We start from the raw sequence: 21,964 nt of genomic DNA on the forward strand, positions 1-21,964 counted from the left end.
TTCTCTTTCTCCTTGAACACACAGCGGGGTCCTGTGTTTGAGGCTTCCAGAACAATGCTTCTTCTTCCACGTTGTGGTCATCAGGTTTTCACAGGTTTGCAGTCTGTCCCTCTCCTGTTTAAGTGGAGAGACAAACACCATATCTTTCTTGATTAACTGTTCTATTTTGGATGTGTCTTTTATTGTATTTTTGTGTTTAGATGATTAAACTGCTAAAAGTGATCATTTTAAATGAACTTGGGAACTTTTTAAATTTGATTTCATAATCATAGCGTTGATGAATACTTCTGATGTGAATTGCAATAATAGACTGACAATTACTTTTGAAAAAAAATAAAATAAAATTTGATGCCAGAGAAAGGTTGAATGACTGTTTCAATTCTGCTCAAAGATAAATGCCACAAAACGCTCCGGTACACTGTTGTCTCCCTCTGAGTCTTTTGCATCTGTGCTTGAATGGGTTTTGTGATTGGGTGTCTGCCTCGAGCATCTAATGTGGCCCTGCCAGTCTGATAACTCCCATTGATCGAGAGCAGCAAACCACAACAGACTAAGCCAGTCAAACTCCGAGCAAGATTGCTCCACTTGAAAAGACTTGGTCCTGGAATGATCTTACCCCAGACTGACCCCCATCGATGTCTGATTAATTGTGTCTGGCACCCCAAATTTGAGCATCTAATTTAGACAAGCGGGAACGTTATCTGTGCCCGTCGAGTGGATGTGAGCTGGTGCTGGTGTTGTCTTCCCCTCCCACTGTATGCCTCCGTCACATCCCCCATGCTTACAGACACCCTGCAAACAGAGCAGGCAGCATGCACATTGATCCACATGCAGATCCTCTGGACCACTCCGGATCCGTGTGGAAGCGTGAGTGTTTAGAAGTTAGAAATCCCTATTGATCCCATGTCTGTGTCATTTGTTTACCTCTCAGATTATCCTCCTCGTTATTCTTGTCTGTCTCCAGTCTTGTCGCTGCATCTTGTTTTAAGCAGCATGTAAGTGTCCAGACCAGTAGACCAGTATATAAACAAAACCCTTGAGAAAATAGGTTGTCATTTATCAAATCCATTATTTTAAATGATGGAACCCCCCCCCCCCCTCCCCCATCTCTTTTTGATGATCAAAGATGTCTACACCCTGGTTGGATCTATCAAACACGGCTTTGTGATTAAATTGCATGTTTTTCTGACAGGACAATGTCCCATTTGGAGGGTAAATGACACCCATGAAGGGATGATAATAGTAAGGCAAAGTTCCCCCTCTTTACAAAAGCATGTGTCTGCTTTGAAGTTGTCTGGGTTTAAAAGAATCAAATGACTTTAAATGCCAGTGCCCTAACCGGAACAGGAGTCAGCAGGCTGAGGAGGAGCACTGTCAAAGGGCAGTTACATTAGTTTAAATGGTACCTTTAACAGCTTTGACTGCTCATCGGCCAGTCTGGCTGACCTTGACCAATTAGCTTTATCTTCATGTCTCAATTGGTGGCCGTCATGCTTGGAAAGGGGGCGGGATTAAATGGAACAGCCATTAAGATGTCAATTGTATTTTTTGGTCCTCTTCCTGGAATTGCTATCTTAATGTACATGAACTGTCATTCATCAAAAGTCTTCAAAACCCCCTGACAGGACAACTTTTCCTGCATCTGATGATGTAGACTGTAATGAGTCTCACACGGCTTTCGGTTTGCTCCCAGAGAGGAGGCTGGGCGCCCTTGCTATCAGACCCTGCTCCCTCTCTTTTAGCATTTGCAGACATGCATCTTCCTATACCCAGGGAGATAATCCATCACTGTCTCAAACTCTCAAATTCCAGAGTGACCCCTGACCTTTAGTCGAAAACGCATGGGTTTTGGCCCTCTGAGTGCTTGTATATTATATCTAAGTAATTTGTGCCACATGCATGGAGTCTAAACTGAATTAAACAGCTCTAGACTAGAGACATGTCGTGGCTACAGCTCACCCCCCTCCCCTCTACCTGTCATATAACTGTCTCTGGTAGCGCCTTTGAGTCTAGTCTCTCTTTTAAAAAACCCTCTGAGTGAGATTTCCGGAAGGCTGTCAGTACTAGACCCCATAGTTGGAGGGGACATGTCATCCCTCGGGGGGGGGGGGAGGGGGGGGATTGGAGAGAAATTGTGTACTGCCACAGGGAAGTGCTGGAGAAGGGGCCCAAGCCGGGCAGAGCTAAATGGATTTACATCCCCTGCACTCTCCGCCCCTAACCCCTAATCCGACTTCTGGCTCAAGGATTTCAACCACCATGTGGGATGCTGATGTGATGCTCTTGACTGTGTGTAGCTGGGAGAGCGCTGGACTGGACTGACTGTGTGTAGCTGGGAGAGCGCTGGACTGGACTGACTGTGTGTAGCTGGGAGAGCGCTGGACTGGACTGACTGTGTGTAGCTGGGAGAGCGCTGGACTGGACTGACTGTGTGTAGCTGGGAGAGCGCTGGACTGGACTGACTGATTGCACAGAGCAACAGGAGCAGCGTGAAGATCTCTCAGCCCTCGGAGCCTTCGGACGGGTGTTTTGGATTCACACGCTGGTACCTGCCAAGCACTTAGCGGTTCTCCCCAGGGGGCCCCAGTTCCCAGACTGCTCTTGTACCTCTTTTAACATGAACTCCTTCATGGTAAGTCGGCTTCCTCAGCCCTTCAGTACCATCTATTGCTCCCTCCTCGTGCTTGAGCTCAGCCATCTTGTATTGACTCTTCGGCTGGAAGGACTACAAACTCTCACACACACTCAGAGGTACACACTCAGAGGCTAACAGGCACACCTGCACACTCTCATGTTGTGTCAAATTCGTTGTGAGCTCCCTCTAACTTTCTTTTTGGAACCTGAATAATTGACTAAGAAGAAGAGACTATTATGCATGCGTTGTTAACTCTGGAAGCGCACAGAGATCGTTGACTCCTTGTCATTTGGCAAAGAGCAAAGAGCAGTTTTTTTGTCTGACGATGCAAGCCATCCGATTTAACACTGCGAGGGACTCGGGTCCTACTTTGAAGAGGGAGAGGTAAGGTAATGACTGTTACCTCAAGGGGGTTTGAGTACAGGTGATCACAGCGTGGCTTTGTAGCAGCCATTCTACAGTCATTTACAGAAGTGATGCAGAGAGAGCATTAAATTATGGATATTGTCGTTCCTCCAAGACACGTATTCCATATGACCAACCAACCTTACTCTGAGGCTGATTGATACGATATGGCATAATACTGCATGGAGGGAGATAGTACTCTCTTTCTGCTGTTTAATTGGAACTGGAGTCTTGCAGTGCCCCACTTTTCCTCATTGTTTTTGCTCATTTTATTCCTACATTTGAATTGCGGCTATTTGAATGAACTCACAATAGAGGCGCGAATGATTAAGAGAATAATCTTCTCTTTGAAATGCCTGCAATGTAATTTACACCAGTGCCAATACTGAGAGATCTATGGTGTGTCTCGTGGAACAAAGGAATGGACTGGGTAATGTGTGAGTTAGAACCCTTATCTGATGAGCGATGATGAAACGATAAGACGTGGGGAGTGCTGGAAGCTGTAGACGTCCTTGGGGTCCTAAGGTGTGACCTAGCTGCTGTTATGTTGCTAACTTGAGCATGCCAAGTCATTTTTGAGCTGTAGAGCTTTTGGACAGCACAGTGACACAATGATGCTATCTAATGAGCATGACAAGCAGGTAGTTATCAGTTCTGGCTAACCTGCTGTGTGGGTTGGCAGAGAGGACATTATCTAGCGTGTTTATGTTAATGAGTGAGAGTGGCATAAAAGCAGCAGAATTGGCTACCAGGTGGTGTTGCTAGCATGCTAGCCAACTAGCGCTTAATGGCAGGGTTGGCTCCAAGCGACTAATCCCCCCCCCCCCCCCTCTCCCTCCTTCCCCAGTCTCTCTTTACTGTTTGTATCTCCTGGGCCTCTGCCTGGCTCAGGCTGCTGACTGGCCCTCGTCTCTCTCTCTCTGTCTCTCTCTCTCTTCTCTCTCTGTCTCTCTCTCTCTCACACTCACACACTCACACACACACACACACACACACACACACACACACACACACACACACACACACACACACACACACACACACACACACACACACTCTCACAAGTTTAGCTATGAGGGGAGGGGTATCGGCGGCGGTGGCAAGGGGATTAAGGCCTCATGCTGCATTACTGTCATAATCCATTAAGCCAGCGGAACAGGAGGAGGCCTGGACCCAAAACAGGAGGTTTTAGGGACTCTAACTCTACACCTCTCCTGAGGGGAGTGCTCTTAGAACTCCAGCCCCGTGCTTCTGACCTATCCTCATCTTTAAAGGGACCTGCCGTTGCAAAGGATTTTTACTGTAGTCACAGTGTGGAACTGGTTAAGAAACCATAGAGCAGAATCAGATGTTGAAGTGCAAGATAGTCTGCCTTTGAAACATGCACTTCTTTTGTGTTTTTTAGTTTTTGTACATTACATCCCTGACATAAAGTAGGCCATCCCCTGTTGCTGTTAAACTCTCAGATCTGAGCTGTAATCAGCAAGTATGCCATCACTCCATCTTAGAATTGGGAGACGCTCTTTTCAATCTCTCTTTTCTCCTCTTCCCTCACTTCTGACTTTTCTGTTTGATTTCACTTAATGCCGAGGTGCAAGAGCATGGTGCGAGGTCAACTTACTTCTTCATTTGAATGCTGACCTTTTGCTAGATCAGGCGAGGCAATGGAGACATTCCAATCCAATAACAATTGGATTGGAGTAACGTTAGTAACATTTTCTGCATGTTCTGATGGTGTCTAGTCTAAGATCCACTCTGGATCCACCCCGTTAACATAGAAAAAATGATTATAATATCAGTCAGAGCATATTACATTATAGGTCAAGTTATTCATGGGCTTTTATTACATTTTCACATTATTATCACGTTATTATCACGTTCAATGCAAATTTTCAGGAGCTGTTAGATTTTCAGGAAATTATTAGGCTACATTATTGGGTGTTACAAGGATATTGAAACCAAATACACAAACAGTACTTTTTGTAAGTAGCGCTTTAGAGCTTTCTTACGTGTTTGCTTGAATTTGACTGAAATCAAAACATATTTTGGCTTATTTTCCTCACAACTGGTGTGGGAGTCTTAAAATGTTATCATTTAAATATAGTTTAAATTCAACTCACCATTTGAATATAACAACAATCAGCTCTCATACATCCATGTTGAGAAGCTGGCAAGTAAGTGTAGGCCTCTGTTTCATTTCTTTTTTACTTGCTTCATTTACTGACACATTTTCCATTTGCAACACCTGTGGTGAAATGTTATTGCACGTCAACCTCAACAAAAACGTTGCTTTGGGCCTCTCTTTCCTGCGCAGTGGCTGACTGGCGTCCGGTTCCCAGTGCACTGATTACCCAATCACTCCTTCAATAACCTTTCCGAGGTCCTGAACAATTCCCCACGCCTGAGAACAGCTGGGGTGGGCAAGGCTAAAGCACTCTGTTCAAGGTTATAGCAAAAAGTTCTAACCCCCTGCCCCTCCCTGCCTCCCAACCCTACCTTTCTCTCTGCCTCTGGAAATTTGCAGAATGTGACCCTGCACTAATAGAATTACTTTTTTTCAATTCACCAACGCATGCACGCACGCACGCACACATGCACACATGCACGCACACACACACCACAGTACGTATACCTTTACCTGTGAGAGTGGAGCTGGTCCTTCACACCACAGTCATCCTCCTGCTTCCTCTGTGGACCCAACATATCCCGCTCCAACCACCTCCCCACAGAACACACACAAACACAGACTCTATTAATGGCACTGCCAGTACAAAGTACTTTCTAACCCTCGGTTGGATTAAAGGGCTGGTCCGCCCCTTCCGCCTGGCATATTTTGCCATGCCAGCTATTTAAATGGAGATCGATGGATGCACTGTCCAGGTCTGACCAAAAAATTACCAGCATCTCTGCAAAACAAAACAGCAGCATTAGCCTACCGCTGGCAGCCCTCCATTGTTGTGAGCAACGCCATTGGCTGAACCTAATGACAGGCCTCCGTCCGTTTCCTTTTAATAGTTGTGATTCAGCCCTGATGCAAACATGGCTCTTGTCTTCTGTGTTGATGAGGTGTTGTGAATTCTACTCAAGAAGTGTAAAACCAGATGGAACATTTGATTAACAAGACCCTACCCAGGGATAAATGTACCCAACACTGGCATTTGTTGCTTCAGTTCCTGAGTTTCCAGTGAAGGTGGCTGCAAGGCAAACAAGAACCATTATAAACCAATAAGCCTGTCAGCTGAAATGTCAGACCCACAGAGGCAACAAGGCCAGTGCCCAGCTTTCTCAACCTGGCTGTATATTATGTTTCACATTTGATTAATTTGATCTGGCTTTTATCCAAAGCAACTAAAAGTGCATATATAAGACAGGTGCAATTCTGGTTGTAAGAGACACACGTTTCTAACGCCAGCTCAAAGCCAATCTCTTTTCACCAGCTCATTCACACCCCTGAGTGGACTTTTGGTGAGAAAAAAATGTAAAACAGAAACTGGAGAGCCAAGGTTGCAGTAACCATGAGATGAATCAAATTAGTCTACATAGCCAGGATGATGCTCACTACGCTAGCCATTGCATTTTAGAAGCAAATACGTGTATAGCATTAGCTTCAACTAGTGTTTTCTTCCATAGGGGATGTGCAGTGCATGCATGGTTTCCCCCACTAACAACACTCAGCCTTGTAATACACTCTTCTCTCAATAGGCCCATATTAGTCTTGCTAATGGTTTCTGCCAGGCAATGGATCCAGACCATGGATAAAGTAGGCTCAACCATCTTTTATGTAACTGAAGCAGTAATTAAGAAGCTATCTCATACATGCTTGATGCAATTGGTCTTCAGCAGTCTCAGATACATAAAGTGAGAAAACAACATCTTGCACCATGGTTTCTGTGTATGTGTCAGCTACTGTTCCCTCTTATCAACAGCAGATTGTTTACGCACGACCTTACTGGGAGTGTTCCATTCTCGTTAGCATTGGAAAAAGTTCCCATACTGTCGTCTGCCGGGGCTGGGAGACGAAGGTAGAGGTTGTGCATCATGCGGTACGACATCTCGGGAGGTCAGCTGGGTAGCACAGTTCAGCACCCGAAGACTGTCTATTCTAGAACAGGAAAAGACCACTAATGATGCCCCTTATTAACGAGCGGTGGACTGCACGTCTGTGTGCGTGTGTGTATGCAAAGAGTGTGTCAGTTTAATGGTGCACGGGAGCAGTGGTGCCAGGGGAACAGCAGAGGAGAGTTCAAGGTCATCACTCCACTCCTCTGTCTGGGGTGTCTTTCTGAGTGAGTGAGTGAGTGAGTGTGTGTGCCACAGAGTGTGGTGTGTGTGATGAATTGCTATATTTTTGTCCCGAGATGGAGAGCTTCCTGGAGTGTCCAGGCCGTAAAAACGTTTGCCAGGCCACACCAGATGTTGGTCCTACTATTGACCTTTAGCATTATGCAGCTGTAGCGTCTCTCTCTCTCTCTCTCTCTCTCTCTCTCTCTCTCTCTCTCTCTCTCTCTCTCTCTTTCTCCCTGCTTCTTTCGTTCTCTCTGTAGCCTTTGCTGCAGTGAGACAGAGGTGAGTGAGCTCAGGTGGACTGCCTTGGATCCCCAAAGGGGTAAGTGGAGAGAGCCAGCGCACCCCTCTCTCTCTCTCTCTCTCTCTCTCTCTCTCTCTCTCTCTCTCTCTCTCTCTCTCTCTCTCTCTCTCTCTCTCTCTCTCTCTCTCTCTCTCTCTCTCTCTCTCTCGTATATGATTCACCAGCCAGTTGTACGATGTCTACCAACTATGTTTAGTCAACTCACACCCTCTCATCATCATTGGTGCTAAAAAATTATCACCAATCCAGCAAACCTGCCCCATGCATAATTTATCAGCACGACACATCCTCTGATTGGTTTATGGCTCCCTCACCAACTCGGCTCCTCTCTTTTCTTGCCTGAACATGGTAACGAGAGTGAACTTCTCTCTGATGAGGCTGAAGTGTGTGAATATCAAAGTTGGTCTGCAGATCCCTGAAGTGTGCGGAGAATGTTGCAAGCCGCTGCGTCATGTTTAGTCTCAAAGTAACGAGCTTCACCTCGTTCCTTCCGCATCATTTCTCTCCTCACTTCATTTAAATAACGTAATTAGCTCAAACTCCCACATGCTCTGCCTAAGCTTGAATGCATAAACTGGTTTAAAACTCCCTCAAAACAGAAGCTTGAGATTCACATTTACTGTTGGCCAACTGTTGACAGTGTTAGTGTTAGAGTTGACCTTTTTGAGAAGCACCTTCACAAAGACGTACAAGTTGGAAACAGGTGTCCTGGTCTTCCATGCGGTCTGTCATCCGTCTGCCCAGAGAAGAGCTCTGAAAGGGGGCCAGGGTGACTGATGGACTTTGTAGTCCACAGTGACATCCAGCACAAGCAGGTGGGGTGGGGTCCTAGCCCACTGAAGACAGCCACAGAGAGGAGAGAGGACAGGCTGTCACACAAGCAACACATCTCTCATGCTGACTTTATACATGCTCAAATTCAGCCTGAACTGTATTTCTATTGCTTCACTCGTTTGGATATCGCTTACAGCAAACTATACTCTGGTAAACTGGTAACATACTCCACTCTAGTATGCCATACTGTATCTTAACTTGAAAGGCTTGGTGGAATACTTGGTGTACATTACTTTACAGTATTCATTTATAAACCCTTACTCAAAAACAGTAGCACCTGTAATATTGTTGCTGTGCAGGAGCAGAGAGATTTGAAACCGTAATGCTCGCCTTAAAAAATTCACCCAAACTCAATGTTTGGGTGTTTTATTCCTTGGTGACTTGACCCCCTAGCTCCCTCCTGGCCTACAAAGATGGAAAAGACATGACAAAGCCGAGTGGCCCGCTGCCCCCCCGGGGCTGTGCCGTCTTTCTGTCAGACAGATGACATGTGACAGGTGGCTCTCTGTGACAAACGCCACTTCAGGGTCGAGTCTGGAAAGAACGCTCTGTGTTTTTTTTCTTTTTGCCCATTTGGACTCCTTCATTATGCATCGGCGTGTCTTCCTTCATGCCTCTCTTGATTTTCTATTCTTACATTTTTCAATGTTCAACACTACAGTACTGCTGCCATTATGCACATTATACCAAATCCACATGGTCAGGGTTTATCGTTTGTGTTGGGGGTCTGATTTGAATAGGGGGCCAGTAACGTTGATGGATCTGCTCTTTTCTGGGACTGGGTCTGTGATGTTGTGTTCCGTCGTTTCCCGTTGATGTAGAGTAATCATTAGCCCAGATGACGTGGGACATGGATCAACTGGTACCATCGTTTGTACCTCGTTCGAGGTGTTGCCAAGGTGACAGTTATTGTAGTCTTTCATCCTGGTGGTCCCTGTCACGCCTCACCTGATATAATAGGCGACTTCAATCGACCTCCTCATCTCTCAGCTGGGGTCATCAGTATTGGCTTGTCGATCATTTGCCACTTGTGATTTAAGAAACAAAGCGCACGTGACATTAAGTCTTCACTCGTGTGTAATTCCCTTGTTGCTTTATGTTATATAAACTTGGTAGTTTTTTGTTTACCCGAATGCTTAATAAGCTTGTAGTGTGTTGTTTACCCCTTGTATTGTGAACTCCTTAGTCCTCGGTTTAATCCCTTGTGTAGTGGGCCAAAGAGCTATTATTCCACGGGGCCCTATCTTCTGGAACAGGATTTATCATGCTTCATCTGTTTGTGTCATCTGGGCACCTTGAATTTCACAAATCATTACAGCACCCATAAAACTAAGTGGCTCGAGAGAACAGATTGTACTTGTGTGCACGTGCCTGTGCATATGCGCAGTGTGTGTGCATATGCATGTGTGTGTGGGAGAGAAACGCACTATGGACTAGTCACGTCACTGCTAATGATGTGAGAGTTCCTTTTTTATTCGGACGATAATCAATCATTTCTTCTTGGCAGCTGGATAATGTTGCAAGGTTGAAGGACCCTGTTCATAGTAATTAATTATTGTGGGGCATTTATATAGTCAAAATAGTTATTTGTGGCCCCCCAAATAATGTTGTTTTAGTCATCATCAACTACTGCATTTCAGTCTCATACATTCAACTGTCAACCTTCTTCTGCCACACAACCAGTCGTAAACAGCCCGGCCTGGTCGGGGTTGACTTGCCCATTCCCACTCTCTCTGCATATTTCATCACAGAGCAGGGGAGTATCAGATCTTCACTAGGGGCCGCTCTAATTGCTGGAGCTGTAAAAATCCCCTACTGCGGATGGGGCATCCTCCCCTTCTCTCCTTCCCCATTTCTCTCATCTCCTGTCAGATCTCACTGGTTCTGTCAGTGCACCACCAGGGGTCCAAGCACCCTAGACCGTAAACTCAATCAATGAACTTTTCAGAACTTCTCAATGCATTAGCTGGACATCCGTAGTTTTTTCTTTTCTTAACCAAGACTCGATCTGCATTGAGTGCATTAAATCTCCTTTGACTCCCTGTTAATTAACCTCCAGATCAGTTATCAAACGTCGTTTGACAGAACCTAAGGGTTACTTACTCATTAGTTCAACCCTCTGGGCAGTCTTACTGTTGTCAAAAGAACCAGACTACTACCGAACTATAGGCACGCCTCGTACAAAGACCCTCAATAAAACCACCAATGTTGTCTCTAAATGGACCAAGTGTTCCCAGAGGGCACACAGACGGCCCCACACAGAAGTTCTTTTTCCTGCGTAATACAGGGGGCCAGCGGCTGAAGGAGGCGAAGGTGCTGATGAAAGCGTGCCGGCGGCTCTGGAAGCCGTTCCTGAGCAGCTGGGGCTCAAGCTGCGTGTTTACCAGCTGATGCGTGGAACGGGATTTGAGGGAAAGAGAGAGTAAAAGAAGAGGCTTAGCATCAGATTGTGTTTGGCCATCATCAGATCTCCTCGCTCACTTGATTGGATGCCTGTTGACTAAATATTTGAAACATACTGTTGGGCCTAGTATAACCCAACAGGGAGTCAAATCTGCTTTACCTTTTTTTAGGCATAATGGAATAACTGTTCTGTTAACCATTCAGACACGTCACCTGTATGTCTCCACAAGTTTTCATGCCAGAGCTCTTTGTCTTGCCTCTTTCCAGGTTGTTTCTGAGGAGTCTGTCTCGAGGTTCCAGAGCGTGGGCTGCCCCCTCTAAACTCCACGCCTGATTGGCTGCCTGCTGAAGTGTGTGTGCTGTCTTTCTGCCTCGCCGCATCGCAAACTCACATCCTTTGGTCACGTCAAAACTCCTCCGACTCATGAATCCCTCTGTCTTCCTGCTCTGACGCTCACTAGTGCCCACACCTGAAACCAGCTTGGACAGAACCGTCTGGGCATGAATGGATGATGTTGTTCCACAGTGTTGTCTCCAATGTCCCAGAGGACTGTCAGAGATGGACCTTCACTGGAGAAAGGATATTTGTTAGCTGCTTAATCAACTATTTCTTTTAAGGTCTGGTGATTGTTAATGGGGAGACAGCAGTCATCCAAGGTTGCATCATACATCCACAACTGATGAGATCTCCACGGCCCTTTTCAAAGTTCCTTGTCAATACATCTTTTAGGAGAGACCTCAAAGTAAATTGACTGATCTCGACTGCATCCTCGGCCACCAGATCATTAATCAACTACTGCATGCTTTTTTGGAAACCTCTTTTTCCAAATTGTAAATAACCAAGGAGCAAATTTGGTGAGTCCCTCAAGTAATCTTTGCTTAGTGAAATGGAACGGATGTATTTGTAGGATTCATCAGAAAGGTACACCTGAAACAAGGCTTGGACAGAAATGAGACTGAGAGATTGTATTTGCTTTTCTGGTGAAGAGGGCGTTTAAAGAAGAGGGCTGCATTTCTCAACCATCTGCTAAGTTTGACTTGAGATAATGATGTTTGAAGCTGAAAACATTTCTAAAAGCGAGACAGGAAATGAAGCACAGTGGACTCCCTCAAAACTCCTTCACTCACCACTTTGATTAAACAGGGCAATTTGCTGAAGATTGAATTCATTAGCTGCCTTGTTTTCCATGGAAAACACTACAACCACTCATTCAATGTATGCTTGCTTATTGGGGTTTCTCTTAAGTAGGAATCAGTCCTTCAGAAAAGCTATAGAGTTGATTGCACTTGCTCCGTCTTGAGCTGCCTGCATACCCACTAGGAATGATGCATTCCCAGAGGAGCCATCCTTGGTCCTGTTTGCTTCACAGAGCAGTCGCAGGACGGGTATGGATTTGCACCGGACATAAATACTCTATATGTTATCCTCCTCCTATCTGTCCTCCATCCCTTCTCCCTCCATTGCTGGCATGGCGGTGTTGGCGCTTTACTGCGCTCCACGGTTGCTAAATGTTTGGCAGCAGTTCTTAGTGGCGGTGGTGCACTTTGGGTCCCCCTGACAGAGGCGTGGGCTGACTTAGCTCCGGCGCATTATTCCCATTAGAACTACATGGAGTGGTTTGGGGGGGATGTTATTGACGCAGCACGGTCAACCTTCTGCCTCGCACACACAACACACACGCTCAGGTAACCCTAGCTCTCCAGTGCTCAGATGGCTCTGGGCAAATGAAGAGCATCGATGAACCCTTCTACCCCTGACACGCTTCCCCCTCCCCTCCCTGTCCTCCCTCCCTCCCTCCCACACCTCACCCTTTGATCGGTGTTTGTTTTACGTCTTCTCTGCCAAAGAAGAGAACGAATCAACCTCCGTATCCAGAGTGACGATGGCAAAGAGAGAGAAGCAAGAAGAAAACTACGATTAGGAGAGTGTATGTAAGCATAGGGAGAAAGAAAGAAGGAGAAACAGAGAGGGAGATTAAGAAGAAGAGGACAAACGAGTGATGGATGGAAAAGAAAATCGCACAATCCTGAGTTTAGGCATGCAAGACTTGTTGGGCAGGTTGTTGCCATGTCCACTTTTCTGGAAACTCTGCATGTCTGCCACTCATGTAGACGTGGTGTGGCTGCTGCTGTCTCTGCCATCACCCTGATGAGCTGAGTCATGTCAGGCTCCATAAGGCCACCTCTCATTATAGATCTCCTGTCCCCTCCACCTGCATGAATAAAGACACACTTACAGTCTGTACTGTCCACTCTCTACACGCACTGTCTTGCTTTTTCTTGATCACGTTTCCATCTCACCCTGTGTGTGTGTGTGATGGTGTTTCTTGGACCAGTCAGGCTCTCACTGTCTCTAGTCCAGCGTACGAGACTTGCACCTGCAGCTAAATAGGAAGGTTGGAAGTTGGCCGGTTTGTATCTTTATGCTTCTGCAAATTGGCAAGGGTGGGGGCTGTTTGTGTGTGTGGGGGTGTGTGGTGTGTGTGTGTGTGTGTGTGCATAGGATAGTGTTTCTGGGTTTGAATGTGTGTGGGGTCAAGTGGCGGAGGAGGGAGGGTTATTTCTTTCTCTCGCACTATGTCACCTTGAACGGACAGGCCGGCCATCCGCGATGCAGCCTTTCAGCCATCACTGCTATCCCCTCCCCTCCCTCCCTCCCGCCCCCGCCTCCTCCTCCCTGCCCACCTGGGTACAAACAGACCCTATCATTTCCACAGATACACAAACTCAGCAAAGCATCCGTACTCTCAACGAGGATGATGGAGAGAAGTGTGTTGTGTGTGTGTGGGTGTGTGTGTGTGACCTCACTCGCTCCCCTGAACATTATCTCCATTATACCCTTTACACAAGAGCTTAAATGGCCTCATGATTTATTCATCAGCAGCGGTCGGGCGGCATGCTGCTCACGGTGGAAGGGTTCAAAGGGCGTCTGTATCTGACAGGAACCATGTGGAGATGGTGGGGGATCATTTTTTGGTTTACTTATCTAATTTCCCTTGATGATCTTCCTGGAGGGCGGGGGAGTCGGTCCTGGCGGGGTCTCCACACGTAAACACACACGTAAACACACACACACGTAAACACACACGTAAACACACACGTAAACACACACACATGTAAACACACACGTAAACACACACGTAAACACACACACACGTAAACACACACGTAAACACACACGTAAACACACACGTAAACACACACACATGTAAACACACACGTAAACACACACGTAAACACACACGTAAACACACACACATGTAAACACACACGTAAACACACACGTAAACACACACACACGTAAACACACACGTAAACACACACGTAAACACACACACACGTAAACACACACGTAAACACACACGTAAACACACACACATGTAAACACACACGTAAATGCACAACCACGTCTGTCTGTGAAGACTCTCCTCGTAAAGGCTGAGAATTGAACAACGGTGTCGGGCTGGGGGGTTGGGTGGTGGGGGTTGGTGGATTTACCGGCCAGTCCAGGGTCCAGCAGCCGGCTCTCTGGAGAGGCTGCGTTGCATTTAATGGGATCGACCAGCAATAAAGAGAAGAAGCTCAATGCACAGCAGTAACTCTGGGCTAAAGGTTGACTCCTCTACTGCAGAAGCATCATCTTGTATGGATCACTGGCTGACCCCTCCCGGCTCCCACACCAACAACAGACAATAACGCACAGGCTTAATACATAGCTGGAGGATGTTCTGCCATGGATGAAGAAACCATATGAAGATGTGTTTTATTGGTGGCACGTTGAAATATCCCCCTCGGTGTCTTGCAGGTGTGTTTGTGTTTCATGGTCGTGTGAAGCGAGTGAGTGTCTGATTTGGAGTGAGTGTGTCTCAGCACTTGATGGTGCGTTGTACTGTTAGCTTCCCCCAGAGCTAGTGGGTTGCCTTATCCTAGCAATCCAGTGGAAGGCCAGTTGAACCTTGAAAAAGCCACTGTCTGAGAACTTTTTTTAAATATTTATAAAAAAACGAACTTGATGGAAGGATGTTGGGTCCTCCATGGACACTTTGACTCATGAGTACGCACATAAACTGGATAAATGAGAAGCTGACATTGGATATGCATTTAAAATACTAGGGTCAAGGTATTTCCCATGTGTTGTATAGAGTTCTCTGCAGTGCACTCAACCCTGACCCCCCTCCAAAAAGAAAACGTGATTTCGAGTAAGAAATACAAATGAAATTACACTATATGGACAAAAGTATTGACACCTCTTAATCATTGAGTTCAGGTGTTACATTCAGTCCCATTGCCACTGGTGTATAAGCACCTAACCATGCTGTAGAAACATTTGCGAATGAATGGGTCGTTCTAAAGAGCTCACTGAATTTGAGCGTGGTACTGTAATAGGATGTCACCATTGCAACCAGTCAGTTTGTGAAATGTATTCCCTCCTGTATATTCCACGATCAACTGTAAGTGGTATTTTTGCAAAGTGGAACTGTTTCGTAACCACAGCAACTCAGCCACAAAGTGGCAGTCAGACCATGTCAAGTTCCAGAGCGGGGGTGCTGCGGCGCATGCGTGCGTACAAGTTGCCAACACTCTGCTGACTCGGCGACTGCAGACTTCCAACCCTCCTCTGGCGTTAACATCAGCACTAAAACTGTGCTCTGGAACTTGGTGGCGTGGGGATCCATGGCCGAACAGAGGCACGCAAGCCTTCCATCACCCAGCACAGTGCCAAGCGTTGGATGAAGTGGTGAAAGGCATGCTGCCACTGGACTCTGGAGCAGTGGAAATGTGTTCTGTCAATCATGGTTCTCTATCTGGCAGTCTGAAGGAGTAGTCTGGGTTTGGGCCCCAGATCCTTGGTTTTCTCCCTCCATTCTGTGTTACGCTTCGCATGTCCTGACCAGGCTGGGGTCCATGTCCTGACCAGGCTGGGGTCCATGTCCTGACGAGGGTGGGGTCCATGTCCTGACCAGGCTGGGGTCCATGTCCTGACCAGGCTGGGGTACATGTCCTGACCAGGCTGGGGTCCATGTCCTGACGAGGGTGGGGTCCATGTCCTGACCAGGCTGGGGTCCATGTCCTGACGAGGGTGGGGTCCATGTCCTGACCAGGCTGGGGTCCATGTCCTGACCAGGCTGGGGTACATGTCCTGACCAGGCTGGGGTCCATGTCCTGACGAGGGTGGGGTCCATGTCCTGACCAGGCTGGGGTCCATGTCCTGACGAGGGTGGGGTCCATGTCCTGACCAGGCTGGGGTCCATGTCCTGACCAGGCTGGGGTCCATGTCCTGACCAGGCTGGGGTCCATGTCCTGACCAGGCTGGAGTCCATGTCCTGACCAGGCTGGGGTCCATGTCCTGACCAGGCTGGGGTCCATGCTCACACTACTGCTGGTTAGGGAGAGACAGCGTGTGTGCGTGTCTGGGTGATTTGTGTGGACACACATCCTTTTACATGGTTGTGTATGTGTGGCCAAGAATCTCTCCCACCAAACTGTCGACTTTTGTAGAACAGCTGGCTGTAAACCAGTATCCTCTCTCTGTGTGTGTGTATTTGCTCAGTTTGGAGAGAAGAGGGACAAAGACATGTAGTCTAATCACTGACCTATTGTCCTCTTGTGCAAACACAGATGTTGCCAATACCCATAACCCAGACCTGGGCACATTATGTCCTGGTAGTACAGGATGGCCTGTTGCCCACTTACATTTTGTACGTGGGAAGGCAAGCATTATTATGTGGCTGTTTGGGGGGGTTTTCAAGCTACTTTTGCCCTCCTCCAAACACACACAACACTTTGTCCAGGCATGTCAAGGTTATAGTTGTTCTTTGCCTTGTGTTTTTTGTTTTTTCCCTGCAAAGAGACTCAGGCGTTGTGCCGTAGGATGTTGTAAGTTTTTCTTCTCTTTTTCCCCTTTCTCTATCTCTCTCTCTCCACCTCGCTCTCTCTCTCTCTCTCTCTCCCCCCCCCTCCCCCTCCAGTGTTGTTATTTGGTTCTCCTATCAAAGTGTGGCTTGCCTGAGGCGTTGTTTCCAACACAGCCAGGCAGCAGAGAGCTGTGTGTTTCACAACATCATCTGTCATGTGTCCGCGTGCCCCCAGGTGGGCTAGCAGGTGCTGACATCTACCAAAACTAAGACCGCCTCTAGTTCCTCTACCTACTGTATGCTTACACACAAACACACACCTCCCAAATATCACATTCACATACGTAACTTCACTTTCATCTTGCCACAGCCAGCTGTACTGTCAAGCCAACCAGTTTTTTCCTTACAGGGGGCGGGGGGGGGGGGGGGGGGGGGGCGTTTGTGCAAAGCTGTCAGCATCTGGCTGAAAACCTCCAATGGAGCCGGCCTTTGGCATCTTTATGGGCACATAATTGGATCGGCTTTTAGGGGCACTGGCACTTCAGTTATGTATCCTGTTGTGGGGGTGTTGTGTGTGTGTTTATGTGTGTGTAGGCGGGGGGGTGGGAGGGGGGTCGGGAGGGGGGTGGAGGGCCATTCCTGCATTCTCACAATGCCCATACTTTATCCAAGTGTCTGTTTGGAAGTGATTCTAGAGGCCTCTTGTGCTCGCAAGCACTTCAGTAACCCAGCATGAAACCTTCAAAACACTCCTCCAGTCCACACTGAGGGTCAACACTTCAGTTAAAACACAAGCAATTTGTTTTACTGTCTATGAATCAAGTGCTGTCCTAAACCGACTATTTGTCTTGGATGATTTTGCCAATATTGTTGCTCTTCGCTGTAGTGCGCATGCAGTGGTTGGAATATCTCAGAAACTGACAGTGAGTAAAAAGGAAGACTGCGCAGGAAGAACCTGCCTTGTCAAAGGACCATGAAATTAAACGTCCTTTCGGCCATAGGAAAACACAGGCACATTCATGCGCGCACACACACACACCACACACACCACACAAATGCAACTCCCCCCACACACACACACCCACACCCGCACCCTACTCTGTTTGTGCCCTTCCCCGGGGTCGTGTAAAATCAGATTTGCACGCCTTGTCTCATCAGTGTAAACTTTAGCAATTCGTCATGTCGCCGCTCCAAATGGGGTCGATGTCCCGGCACTAACTCACCCAGCACTAACTCACCCAGCACTAACTCACCCAGCACTAACTCACCCCGGCACTAACTCACCCAGCACTAACTCACCCCGGCACTAACTCACCCAGCACTAACTCACCCAGCACTAACTCACCCAGCACTAACTCACCCCGGCACTAACTCACCCAGCACTAACTCACCCAGCACTAACTCACCCAGCACTAACTCACCCCGGCACTAACTCACCCAGCACTAACTCACCCAGCACTAACTCACCCAGCACTAACTCACCCCGGCACTAACTCACCCAGCACTAACTCACCCAGCACTAACTCACCCAGCACTAACTCACCCAGCACTAACTCACCCCGGCACTAACTCACCCAGCACTAACTCACCCAGCACTAACTCACCCAGCACTAACTCACCCCGGCACTAACTCACCCAGCACTAACTCACCCAGCACTAACTCACCCAGCACTAACTCACCCCAGCACTAACTCACCCAGCACTAACTCACCCCGGCACTAACTCACCCAGCACTAACTCACCCAGCACTAACTCACCCAGCACTAACTCACCCAGCACTAACTAAGCCAGCACTAACTCACCCCAGCACTAACTCACCCCAGCACTAACTCCTCATGCTGCCGGGCCCCATCCTCATGGTAGAGTTCTCCCCGGCCTCGCCCCTTTCGTCCTCCATCTTGAACCAACGCCCTTTTCTTCTTCAGCTTCTTTTTCTTCCACCTAGTTGTCTCAGTGTACCACAGCAGTAGGACTTTTCACACGTACGTTTGAAGCAGGCCTGGATGTCGGAGGTGTGTGTGTGTGCAAGAGTGAGGGGGCTGCATATTTGAAATGTTGTGCGTGTGAGCGACGGTGTGGCAACTCTTTGACACAATCAGAAGCATGTTCTCGAAACAGGCTGTGTTTAATTGTGGATGAGGACAGATACATTTGCCATGGTCCCCGTTGGCGCAGAGAGGGTTTTACAGCCCTATAAAATACATCCAGTCTCCTCAGCTCATCGCGGCAGTGAAGAACGTCCGACAAGTTCCGACCACTACTCCCCGCGGAGAACGCCATGCATAGTACAGTGTAAAGTCGGTTCTGTTGCATTCTAGATCGCACGCTCCTACTAGTGAATACGTAATCAGCCATGCATAAGTGGATCAAATGAACATGGATCAAACAAATCTGTCATGTACAGAGCAGGAGAGACTCAGTCGCAGTCCAGGGCACAGAAAAGCCATGATTAAAGAACTCCACTGAGTAAACAGGTACAAACACGGCAGGCAGTCAGATATCAAAATAAATAACAGTATCCAGAAATCGACAGCCAAAAATAAGGGTCAAGAAAACAGGCATGGGTCAGAATAAAAATGTAACCCTGATAAACGCTGGAACCGAGAAATGTTCAAAGTAATATATAGAGTCAATGAGCACAGGTGAAGCTTCTAATGCAAATTAATCTCAATAGAGGGATTTGGTCGAAGGCTGATCTCAGGAGGAGGTACTGAAGTGTAGGGGTTTTATGTTGACCAAACAACCAAAACTATGTCCCTAGATCTAAAGCAACAGGGATAGACTGGACAGTATATTAGAATATGATGGAATTGCAGTTATTTGACTCTGGGTTAAATCAGAGCAATAATGATGAAAGTAAAGTTAAATGAAATGGATATTTAATAACATTGAAAATGAATTTAATAAATTACAAGGCAAACACGTTACAAAATGAAGGTTTGAAATATGTATTTTACTTACTCCATCATGGTTATTGTAAATTGGAGAGAGCGAGTAAGAGGTGAGTAATGAGAAGGAGTAATAGGAGCTGAGGAGAAGAACCTCCTCAGATGAAGAATCTAGAGAACAATGCTTCACACTGCCTCTCATAGCCAACTAGTATCTGTAAGAACAACCAATCACACCATAGCTTGAACCTTATCAACCTATGACTACCCATTGTGGGTCAAGCAAGCAAAGACCATGCAGCAGCTCCAGACTTTAGCATATGAGTGGTGGAGGAGTGTCTCCCAGTTTACCGACACAAACCAGCCAGCCAGTACCTTTGGTTGAATAAAAACCCTTTTCATGTAGCTTTTGCTTCTGAGGACAATGTGAGGGAGAGAAGCCACAGCAGGTAGGCAGACACTAATCTTCAACATGTCCATTGGCTTCAGAGAATTAGCCGATTGCCTGCTGATATTGACTTCCAGTAAGGTTTCCTGCCCACGCACAATAAAACCATCCCGGATTTACGACGGTGGAATCACCACTTGAAACTGCTCACAGGAAAGCCAGAGTAAGATGGAGGACTCTTTCTGCAAGTTATTTATGTTCCTCTTTAAAATACATTGCATCATGCTTTCTCTAGTGTTTCTACTGGTCTTTCAGGCACATGCTGAGTCTAAGCAAGCAATCCATAAGAAATGAAGAACTACAAACTACAACAGAAACACACAGTGAGGCACTGCTGTGTAGGTTGGCAAGCAGGCAGACAGACAGGCAGACAGACAGGCAGGCAGACAGGCAGACAGGCAGACAGACAGACAGGCAGACAGGCAGACAGACAGACAGACAGACAGACAGACAGACAGGCAGACAGGCAGACAGACAGGCAGACAGGCAGACAGGCAGACAGACAGACAGGCAGACAGACAGACAGGCAGACAGACAGACAGGCAGACAGGCAGGCAGGCAGACAGGCAGGCAGACAGGCAGACAGACAGGCAGACAGGCAGACAGGCAGACAGGCAGACAGGCAGACAGGCAGATGAAAGTGCTTGTGCAGAGGCGCATGCATGCATGTGTGTGTCTGTGTGCTCATCCATCAATTTCAATCTGCCTTCACTCTTCTGTACAGAGCAGTCCACTCTGAGATGGCTCCCCAGTCTGGGCACATCAGCCTAGGAAAAAAAAATCCCACTCTTTAATTAGGCTGCCATAAAATAATAATGGCTTTCCTATTTCAAAATGAACTTTCTACTCCTGCACATCTATTTGTACGCCAGAGGTGTAACACTTCAAGGCACTCACAGGCAAGCAGCGTTTCAAAGTGTCGAAGGCTAGTCATTAAAACACACGGTCCCCCATGTGTAGACGTAACCTGTGGTCTATTAATGAGGCTTGATAATGAGAACAAGCACCCACATGTGCACACAAACTCTATCACACACTAATAATATTATCATGCGTCTTCGACAGTAGGGGAAGTCAAGTGTGTGTCACCGCCTTGACGGATTCAGACGTCTCCTTAATGCTGACAGAGCAATGAGTTTCCTCCTCTGTCGCCCCACAGGCTCCCACAAACACACACACCCACACAGACACACACACAACCATGTGTCATCTCTGCTGGGCTTTGCCTTCATTTATCAACAGACAATGGAATTACCAGTTACTTCTTTAATGAAGCCTAATGATTCATTTGGCGGGGAAGCACCAATTAGTCTCATCAACTCTTCCGAGGCTCCACCCGGTTCAGGCTCTGTGCTGCTCACTAATTTAAATGTAGCGCTCCCCTCCACCCAGATTCAGTTAATTACTTTCTTGGTAAACTTCTCTCCTTGAGACTGGTGGTGCTTTGAGTTTTAGAAGTTCTTAAATGAAGTTCTGTAGGCCTGCCACACTTTGGTGTGTGCTTCCTGTTCTGGAAGGCTCTCTACATTTGATTTAGCATTGCGCATGATGAAGTGACTTTCAGCCACTATATTTCAGTTGCCTGGGATACACAGTAAATAAGGAATTTATGAAAATCACCATGTTTTTTTTCTTCCATCTCTGTCATGGTCAGGACTGGTCTATTGGTGTATAATACAGTTATAGTTAATAAAGGTTCCTCGCTTCCCTGAGGCAGTGCCTGTTTGAGGCAGAAAACATTTGTGCATGCTCCAGTTACACCAGTGACATTTAGGAAGGCTGGTATTGTGAAACATGATTATAGATACAATCTGATATTTGTGGGGGCCATTGCATGGCCTATATGCAAATGTGCATGTCTCTTCCTATTCTGTCCACATCCTATCAATCACCTAACCTTCTCTTTCC

The 21,964-nt window shown here is 47.0% G+C and overlaps 1 protein-coding gene across 1 annotated transcript in view; it reads left to right on the plus strand.

Moving 5' to 3' along the window:
- LOC136956370 (catenin alpha-2-like) overlaps positions 1-21,964 on the plus strand; it is a 64,969-nt gene that overhangs the window by 28,979 nt on the left and 14,026 nt on the right. The window lies entirely within an intron of this gene.

The sequence above is a fragment of the Osmerus mordax genome, chromosome 14 (assembly GCF_038355195.1).
Source record: "Osmerus mordax isolate fOsmMor3 chromosome 14, fOsmMor3.pri, whole genome shotgun sequence".
Lineage (NCBI taxonomy): Eukaryota > Metazoa > Chordata > Actinopteri > Osmeriformes > Osmeridae > Osmerus > Osmerus mordax.